Below are 10710 nucleotides of genomic sequence, written 5' to 3' on the forward strand. Positions count from 1 at the left end.
GTGTAATTTACCCTAAAAGAATCAGTCTTCCAAATAAACTCATCCCCATATGTTATGTCTGAAATACCCTTCATAATATATTTTTTATCAATTCCATCCATTAGATTCTAACTTTCTCAATATTACACGTTGATCTTGGATTTAAACAGGTATATCACACTAACCCCCATTTTCATAATTTTTTGAAGAATTTTTTTTTCTGCATTGTTTTTTTCCGGCCAAATTCCGGCGTTGACCTTTTTTTTCATTGAAAACTAACTTTTTCTGAATTTGTTTTTTCCGACCGATCAACCGCCATTGACCGCTGGTCTCCGACGTTGACTTTTTGTCTGATATAGTAATATTGAATACCAAACAGTAATATTACTAATATTACTGTCACAAACAATAATGTTATTAATATTACTGTTCCGACAATAATATTATTGTTTGGGAGAGTAATATTATGAATATTACTTTCCTGAACAATAATATTATTGCATGAGACATTAATATTACGGTCGGAGACAGTAATATTACGGTCGAAGATAGCAAAATTGCAGGCCAAGATGATAAAATTAATTATTACAGTAAAATTACTGCATCAGAAAGTAATATTACTGTCTCGGACAGTTAAATTACTATCTCCGACAGTTAAATTAGTGTTGGAGACAGTAATTTAACATCCAAAATAGTAATATTAACTAAAATATTTTTTTAAGAAAAAACAAAATTGAAAAGAAAAAAACTCCGGAGACCGGCGGTCAAAGGCGGTTGACCTGCCGGAAAAAAAAATTCAGAAAAAAAAAGTTTTAAAAAAAAGTTAACGACAGAGATCGGCCGTCAACAACGGCTAACCGGCGGTGGCAGGTCAAAATTGGGGTTTTAATTGGAATAAGGGTCAAAGTTGGTTAATTGGTGAAATTGGGCTAAATTGGGGTGTAAATCATGAAATTGGAGTTGAATTGGTTTTCAAGGAATTGAGGATAATTTTGATATGTATAAAGAGTTTTCCATATTTGTAAATAAGTTTGAATGAGTTGGAACTTGGAACTATTTGGAAAAAAAAAAAGTTGGATACCTTTTTTTTTAATTAAGAGCCCTTGTCATGGACCTCTTTGTCATTTACCGTAAATTCGATTTCTTTGGTTTCATATGATTATAATCCATCAAATATGACACTAACTTAGCACTAAAAAGAAAACATAAACTCCACAACACATGACTAGAAACAAATATGAGATTCAAGGAGATATGTGTGATACCTTCAAAGAAGATGAGCTAATTGCAAATACCTCCCTTGTGAAATCTTTAATTGATAAATACACTCCTGTAAAAAAAAAAACTCACCAATCGTGTAATCAAATTCAAAACTCACAGCACCCTCTGTATTTTTAGGCATTGACTAAAAGTGAAATGACAAAAATGTCCTACGAATTTTTTCAGCAATTAGTAAAATATATATTATACATATTTATCTTTGAAAATTTTATCAACTCTGTAATTAATTTAATTAAATCAAATTTTATTACACAATTTTTTTTAATGTGTAGTTATTTTAAATTTTATAAACATTATTTATTAAAATTTTTGTAATTATAAAATATAAATAGAAATTAAACATATATAGTTGTATTAAAAGATTTTATATGTTTTATATTTTTTCTATATTACATTTTAATTTATATTAAAAAAAAAAAAGAAAAAAAACGCCAAAAATAAGTCGTCTTCTTTCCCGCTCCACCCCACCCCACCCTACCCCACCAACCACCCAAATCAACACTTTTTCTCCCCACGCACCTGCCGCACCACCAGCTCACCTTTCTTGCAACCCCACCTTCGCGTAGTACTATTTCTCCTCCAATTTCACTCTTCCCATAGCAGCCCATATATGCAATTTGAACGAAGGCGGCGGCAGCGGCGATTATGTGCAGGGGAAGAAAAATCTTACCTATACACAACTCTCTCTCGCTAAGAAATGGGTGGTGCCAAACGGCGGCGGTGACTAGGGCGAGAAATTTGAAGGAGTAGGTGGGTAGCCGTGGTGCGAGACGGGTCAGAGAGCGGCGGTGGTGCGAGACGGGCCAGAAGGCGGCGGTGGTGCCAGACAGGCCAGAAGGCGGCGGCGATGCCGAACTTTTTTCAGGCTGGGAGGTTGGCGGCGGAATGGAACAAAGAAGAAGATCTGAAAAAATCTTCAATTTTTGTTCCTTATTGCAATTTTGGAAATTTTAAAATTTACAATTTGTTCCTATAAATTATAGTGATTTATAATTTGACCACTAATATATTTTTTTTTTATTTATACAAGGGTATCTATGACATTTCCCCCTAGAAATAACATAAAATTTCACAGAGCCCACGAGTGAGAGACACGATTTTCCAATTAGAGATTACACAGGGGAGGTATTTGCAATTAGCTCCAAAGAAGAATATAGAATGATTAATGGGAAAATTACAGTTTGCTTCGATTTCACATTATGTCCTCCATATTCACAAGAAAGACATTTGGTCCTTCATGTCCTCATGTTTCAATAATTTAACATTTTTTTCTCAATTCCGTCAAATTTACCGTTAGTCTGTCAATTAAGGCAGTGACGGGTACACGCTCGATTCCGTTAGTTTTAACAGAAAATTGACAGAATGGACTAAAAATGTTGAATTTTTGAAACTTGAAGGACCAAATATGTTTTTTATGAACATGAATGACCAAAAATGAAGTCGATGCAAACTTGAGGGATGAAACTTGTATTTTTTCAAAACTTTAATACTAGACAACAATCTGAAATCCAGTCACTAAGGGAGGAGATGACTACCATGAATTCCAACATGTAAGACATGAAGAAGGTGATGTCTAACATACTGAAGAGCCTCAATGGAGGCTGCTTCCGGATTTGCCATAGCATCATCATTTCAGAACTCGAGGATCTTTACCCCTATCGAGATCCAAATACCTTTAACTTCACCCCTGTGCGAGATCCTGTGAGAGATAGCTATGATTAAAACCAAAATGGAAATTACTTGAGTGGGGTGCCAATTGGGAGGTCGCTCCGCTGTCCATGAATCACTGGGATTCAATCGGTTGCTGAAGTGTCCCCCTGTTCAAGTAATGTGCCGGATCGACCATGTTGGTTTGAGCACTGTTCGACGAACTGTTGTAACAGTTCATGGGACCGTTAGAACTGTACCATGGCTCCTGCTGGGAATGATTGTGGGCGGTGAATTGATGAGTAGCCGGTATTGGGTTCTAGCTGCCCAACGAAGTAGGCATGAGCGGCATAAGTGGAAAAGTGACTTGGAGAGTTCGGAGGTGGTCCGAGAAGCGACCGAGATAAATACTGCAGATTCGGTGTGTACCAATGTTTGGGATTGACTATGAACAATTATAGTAGCCGTAGTGCTGCATTGAGCGACGAGGAGGCCGCTGCGGATTTAGCGGCCACCCCGCCTTGGCAGACCAAAATCCACCTCCACGAGAACTGTTTGACGAACTATTGGAAATGAAAACATTATGAAAACCTGTTGACCAATGACTAACATTAATATGAATTATGTATCTTTAATTAGTTAAAAATTATTTGAGCAAAGACATTGAGTTCCTATGAGTTCTATAAAAAAAAATCATTGTAAAATCCACCTTTGCTCTTTTCTATCAATGGAGAGGATTCACTTTTATTATTAATGGTAATTTTTAATATATTTCTAGTCTAATTATGTTTCAAGTTTTAATGGAAATTTAGTATTCTTTCACCTTAATTATTAACAAACACCAGTAGAAAAATAGTTTTTTACTACGACCATTAACCGTAGCAAAATGTATCAAATTTGTAATAAATAGACTTTTGCTACTCATTTGCTACGAATTTTCCTCGTAAAATATACACGGGCTTGACAAAAACTTTTCTACGGTAAATGGCCGTACCAAATATTTTTTTGTTACGGTAAATCCTAGTATTTACTACGACTTCAAAGTTGTTTCATAGTAAAAAGTACCTTTTATTACGGTTTTTTATCGTAGCAAAAAAATTCGTAGTAAGAAAACAAATTTTCTACTAGTGAAATAGGGATGTGGCAATTAGGAATTCAGAACTTTCCAGATTAATAACATTTTAAGTTATTCTCGCTATTGTTTTTTCAAAGAATTTCAAATTTATTTTGTTTTTTAGAGGTAATTCATAAAATACGATGCATCAATTTCATTCAGTATTTAAATTTATACCACAAACTAAAGTCAAAAAAATAAAAATGTTACCCATATTATTAATGCCAAGCACCACCACCCGAAAAGTCAAGCACACAAAGAACATATCACATATTGCTCATTGAGGAGAACATGCATAGATAAGTATATATCCCACATAGGAAAAAGACTGAACTATGAATTTAGAGCCAAATAAATAAATAGAAGCGCACAGTAATTTTTAAAATTCACGTAGCTGCGCGGTGAGGACATAGCGAACTATTCTTTCGCCTTTTACTAAAGAATACTGTGTGCTCGCCGCTACTCAAGCAACATACGCCTCTTTTTGGAGGGCTTTTCCTCTTTAGGAACTGCCCCATTAATTCTAGTTTAAATATTTTTATGGAACATTAAGTTCTTCACATGTTAAAGAAAATGCAAGCGTATATAGTTGAACAAATTTACCTCTCCGTTGGAAATTTTTGTCGGACTAACATTAAGTGAGGTTTTTCCTAATAGCAATAACATTACTATGATAAAGATAAAGATATAAGTATCATGATGAAGAGCTTAGGAAAAAAATAAGAGCTTGTAAGTAGATATAAAGCATTTACATTAGGGATGACAATTTTTATCCGACCCGCGAATATCCGCCCGACTCGCACCGAAATTTTCGGGTAATGCCCACCCCGCAAATAAATGGGGCGGGCACAGGTTCTATTTTTTCCCCCGAAAACGAGCTCGGGGTGGATGCGGATTTGTGTATACCCGCCCCGTTCCCGCCCCGTATATATATATATATATATATATATATATATATATATATATATATATATATATATATATATATATATATATATATATATATATATATATATATATATATATATATTATTTATTTCATTATAATAAATTTGTTATTTGGATTTATAATTGTTGTTTCCTAATCAGGGTAATTCAATAATTCTTTTTTCCTTTCTTTTGTTTTTTTTTATTTTTTATTTTTTATTTTCATTTTTACCGTTTTCATCAGCTTTCATAGGTTTTTTGGCGGGGCGGGTACCCACGGGTGTTCTATGGGGCCGGTGCGGATTCGTAAAATTTAAATCCGTTGGAGGGCGGGGTGGGTACGGGTTGAACGGGTTTCTTAACTGGGCGGTGGCGGGTAATGCAAAACCCACCCCATGGCCATCCCTAATTTACATATCAAAATGTTTTAGATTTCTATACAAACATTCTTCATAACTAACATCATTAATTTTGTCTAGGAATACATCTTGTACCCGACAAAGTATAAAACTACTCTAAAAATTAATTGTTCGCTTCATTCAAACAAGCATATCGTGACGCAAGTGAAGTTTAAATCTTTTCCTTACTAATTGGTCCAACTTTGGCTTACGAGATGACATTAGAATCAAATTCGATTTGTTTGAGTTTCAAGTACGGGTCTAGTTGATTATGCATTATTTTAATTTTTGTGCTCTCTTTTCTGTAACATTTATACAAAATTGTGTGTACATAATTATATGTTTTTGTAGAAGTATGTGCAACGAGGTTTTAACATTTGTACAACTTTGTTGATTGTGCTGATTGTGCTTCGGAGGGTTTTTCTTAAGCATAGGGGAGTAATTCAATTATTAGCGAGCATGAAAAATACTAAATAAAGTATGTTACGGTTGTCCCACACCGGTTGATTAAACTATAAATGGTGAGAAGAGAGTTATATAAAGTGAATAAATATGAGTAAGAAATTTACTTACCTGGACGGGGTCAATATGCGATCAATAAGACCTATGGCCTATGCTGGTGACCTCCATTGCACTTTGGAGGGGCGCCCACGTAAGGTCGACCCAAAGGTCGAGCCTGCGTCATAATTTGTGATAGAGGGGCCTGCGTTCGCGCGGCCCCTACCCAATTCTAGTTTAAACTTATTATAATAAAATAAAAATATTTTATATGTGCTAATATTGATTAAAAGTTTGAACCTAGAAACAGATCTTCTGCCGTGTCGGAATGGAACAATTTTGGCATAGTTGGCTTCAAATACTTATTTTGATTTTCGATTTTTCCTTCTCCGTTCAACTCCGCCTCCCTATGAAAATTAGCCCAGCTTTCACTATTGTTATTGATGTAGAATTGGTGTTTGCAGATCAGTCAACTTTGAAAAATCACCTGTTTAGATTTCCGAAGAGTTAGATTTATTGATAAATATGGTTAGAAAGCTCTCGAAGTCTAGTTTCCAACACAAAAAACGGTTTACAAAAACAAGGTCGGAAGAAGAACTTATGCTCAGTTAGAGCCTGTCAGCTGCACTCGGGAAAATTGACAGCTTTGTGTCTTTTGGTATTTCTAAGTGTTTTATTTATTTTATTAGTATAATTTCGAATTATTCATCTTGTTATCAATTAAATCAGGTCATATTCTATGTATTTCATGAATTTTATTTATTTTCTAGAATTAGAAGATGATAAGTCATTCAAAGTTGTAATTTCCTATGTTTTGGAGGGATGTTCCAAAACGCCTATATAAGCACCCTTTACATGAATAAAATGGGAGATGATTGTTTACGTTTAAAACTTTTTTGCAAGTTAATTGCATTGAGAGTGAATGATTCCTCTTTATACAAGTGAGTGACTTGGTCGCGTTGAGTGATTCCGTGATTAGTAGCGTCAAGTGAGTCCGCTGCCGCCGGTTGAGTGATTCCCGATCACCTATCATTTTCTATCTATTTTTCGTTGTGGGTTTCGGCTTGCATCACTTATTCAAGGTTAGAGCCTATGAAATAAATCGAAGTGAGCACATTGCGAACTATTCTTCGGCCTTTTACTAAAGAATACAGTGTGCTCGCTCCTATTCAAGTTTAAATAAATCGCCGTATTAATTCTGGTTTAAATATTTTTCTCATACATCAAAACTCTTCTCCATATGCTGGAGAAAATGCAGCGTGTATTGTCGAACAGATTCATTCATGTCATATATGATTTTTCAATCCTTCACAAAAAAAGAATTCACCATGAAACTCGAAATAAACATGATTATCGGTACAAATTTTTTGGACAGATAATAAGTTTATATATATGGATTAAGAACAAAGGTAGTATGGGGCGTAGAAATTGATGACGAGAGAGTCTCGCTTCATAAGTGAGCAAAAGCGAGTAAATTTCCTCCATTTTTACGGTGCCAATGCGAGCCGAGATTGAGGCAACAAAACTATCATATTCGTAACCTAATCCATCAAGAACATAGGTGATGACATCATTAGAACTCGCAGGTTGTCCACAACCAACAAGTTTGTCAGTGAGTTTCTTGATATAAAGAAAATATTCGGTGACGATCTTGCTACCTTTTGTTGATGTTGCAAGTTGAGTTTGAATTTGCACAGTTCCTGCACAAGACCGAGAAGAGAAATTTTGGTCTAAGGCAGAGAACCACGTCCATCGTCCATTCACTGCCTTTCGCCGTCGAGAAGCTTTGTCGAAAACTCGCAACCTAGTCATCGTTATCCATCATCGTTCTGTTGAAATAATAAACTAGATTAAGTGTATTAAGAAATATTCTAGAAGGTTAATTCATGTATTAGCTTATTCATGTATTTGGTTTTAATTAAAGTTCATGTACTAGTTAGAGGGGAAGAATTAAATTAAATAGTGATACATGTACTAAACTAGATTCATGTTGGGAAAATCCTATAAATACCACATGAACTCTAGCCATTTGAAACAAGTCAAGTTTTCAAGTTTAATAGAATTCTTCTATTCTCCTCCACTTCTTGTGTGTGTGTGTATGAGTGTTGAGTGAGTGTGCTCTTCATTTTCTAACAAAGTGGTATCAAGAGCCAACATGTGTTTGGAGAGACGTAAGTTTGAAGAATATAATGTCGAACGGAATTCCATTTCAAGTTCCAAAACTCACAAAAGAAAATCATGGAACTTGGTGCATCCGAATGAAGGCGTTGCTTGGAGCTTATGATGCTTGGGAACCTGTTGAGAACGGAGTCGAGGGTGAAGATGATGCCTCCGTAAAGAAAGATCAAAAGGCCCTTACAGTCATTCATCAAGGCCTAGATGAGATGATATTCGAGAAAGTTGCTAGCGCAACCACTTCCAAGCAAGCATGGGATATTCTTCAAACTTCTTTTAAAGGGGTTGATAAAGTAAAGAGAGTTTGTCTCCAAACATTAAGAGGAGAGTTCGAGTCGCCGAAAATGAAGGAATCCGAATTAATCTCTGATTACATGTCAAGAGTTTTGGCCAATGTTAAACAAATGAAGAGGTATGGAGATGAAATCACGGATGAACGGGTCGTTGGAAAGATTCTACGATCCTTAACTCCAAAGTTCAATTATGTGGTCGTGGCCATCGAAGAGTCCAAGGATTTGAACACCATGACCGTTGACGAGCTTGCCGGATCGCTGCAAGCCCATGAAAAAAGAGTGAAGCCAAGATAAGAATTGGTGGAGCATGCTTTTCAAGCAAATCTCTTTTTCAAAGAAAAATATGAAATGCGTACTACGTTCCAAAGAGGCCGAGGACGTGGACGAGGTCGTGGAAGAGGAAGAGGCGGCTACCAATACACACATAAAGAAGAGATAGGCCAAACATCATATCAAGGAAGGGATCGTGGCCGTGGACGAGATAGAGGAGGAGTCTCGAGGCCAAACCAAAGAAGATATGACATGTCTAAAATTGAATGCTACTCTTGTCATAACTTGGGGTACTTCGCATGGGAATGTCGCAATAATTTGGAGGAGAAAAATAACTTTGCGGAGAGCAACAATGAAGAAGAAGATCCCACCTTACTTCTCGCGTGAAAAAGAGACGTGGACGAAGATATCAATCAGTGGTATCTTGATTCCGGTGCAAGTAACCATATTTGTGGAAATAAAGATTTGTTCTTTGAGCTTGATGAGTTTATTGGAGGCAATATCACTTTTGGAAACTCGTCAAAAGTACAAATCAAAGGAAAAGGTAAGATTTTGATTCGTTTGAAGGATGGAAGCCATCAATTTATTTCCAGTGTCTTTTATGTTCCGGCAATGAAGAACAACATCTTGAGCTTGTGACAACTTTTGGAGAAAAATTATGATATTCAACTGAAAGATAGATGCTTGTCCATTAAAGATGAATATGGAAATTTGCTCAGAAAGGTGTCGATGATGAAAAATAGAATGTTTTTGTTAAACATTCAAAATGAAGTTCCAAGATGCTTGAAAGCTTGCGTTCAAAATCCGTCGTGGCTATGGCACATGAGGCTTGGACACTTAAACTTTGAAGCCCTAAGAGTGATGAGCATGAAATGTATGGTGAACGGCTTGCCAATTATTGATCTTCCAAACCAGCTTTGTGAAGGATGTCTCTTTGGAAAGCAACCTCGAAAAAGCTTTCCAAAGGAGTCCTTGACAAGAGCTCAATATCCATTGGAGTTGGTTCACTCAGACATTTACGGACCTATCAAGCCATCATCACTTGGGAATAATAATTATTTCTTATTATTCATTGATGATTTTTCTCGAAAGACTTGGGTGTATTTCTTGAAAGAAAAATCCGAAGTATTTGAAACTTTCAAGAAGTTTAAGAGCTTGGTGGAAAAACAGAGTGGCTACCAAATCAAAGCGCTTCGAACCGATAGAGGAGGAGAATTCACTTCAAATGAATTCATGGATTTATGTGGAGTAAATGGCATACGTCGTCCTATGACAGTTCCAAGATCACCACAACAAAATGGCGTGGTTGAACGAAAGAACCGGACAATTCTCAATATGGCAAGGAGCATGTTGAAAAGTAAGAATATGCCGAAGGAACTATGGGCTAAAGCGGTGACATGTGCTGTCTACTTATCTAATCGGTGTCATACTAAAATCGTTCATGGAAAAACACCTCAAGAAGCATGGAATGGATTCAAGCCAAGTGTTTCACACTTGCGAGTTTTCGGGAGTATAGCCTATGCACATGTACCGGATCAAAAGAGGACTAAGTTGGATGATAAAAGTGAAAGGTACGTGTTTATCGGCTATGATCAAAATTCAAAAGGGTATAAATTGTACAATCCAAGCAATGGAAAAATCATTCTCAGTCGAGATGTGGAGTTTGATGAACAAAGCAGCTGGGAATGGAATAATTCAAAAAAAGAGTACAATTTTTATCCATTATTTGATGAAAATGATGGTGATTTACATCCTACTAGTCCACCTCCAACACCTCCACCACAAAGTCCGGCGACTGGAGAAGCAAGTTCTGGCGAAGGACCTCGGAGAACTAGAAGTCTAACAGACTTGTATGATGCAACCGATGAGGTAACACAAGATTTTGGTAATTTAAACCAATTATGTTTCTTTGGTGATTGTGAACCTCAAGGTTATGAAGAAGCCGCATGTAATAAGAAATGGAGAGAGGCCATGGATGAAGAAATCAAGGCAATTAAGAAAAACGAAACATGGGAGTTGGCAAAATTACCAAACGGGAAAAGCACCATCGGAGTCTAATGGGTGTACAAAATAAAAAGGAACTCCAAAGGCGAGGTGGAGAGATATAAAGCAAGATTAGTCGCAAAAG

At 36.3% G+C, this 10710-nt stretch overlaps 3 non-coding genes across 3 annotated transcripts; all 3 read left to right on the forward strand.

Moving 5' to 3' along the window:
• Positions 1–4413: 4413 nt before the first annotated feature.
• On the forward strand, positions 4414–4532 carry LOC148767563 (U5 spliceosomal RNA). The gene has a single exon (XR_016034149.1). It is a non-coding gene; the product is annotated as a U5 spliceosomal RNA (small nuclear RNA).
• A 1379-nt stretch (positions 4533–5911) lies between these two features.
• On the forward strand, positions 5912–6070 carry LOC148767564 (U1 spliceosomal RNA). Its single transcript, XR_016034130.1, has one exon. It is a non-coding gene; the product is annotated as a U1 spliceosomal RNA (small nuclear RNA).
• Positions 6071–6941: 871 nt separating this feature from the next.
• Positions 6942–7056, forward strand: LOC148767565 (U5 spliceosomal RNA). The gene has a single exon (XR_016034151.1). It is a non-coding gene; the product is annotated as a U5 spliceosomal RNA (small nuclear RNA).
• Positions 7057–10710: the final 3654 nt, after the last annotated feature.

Source organism: Erythranthe guttata, chromosome 10 (assembly GCF_056151865.1).
Source record: "Erythranthe guttata isolate IM_541 chromosome 10, IM_541, whole genome shotgun sequence".
Taxonomy (NCBI): Eukaryota; Viridiplantae; Streptophyta; class Magnoliopsida; order Lamiales; family Phrymaceae; genus Erythranthe; species Erythranthe guttata.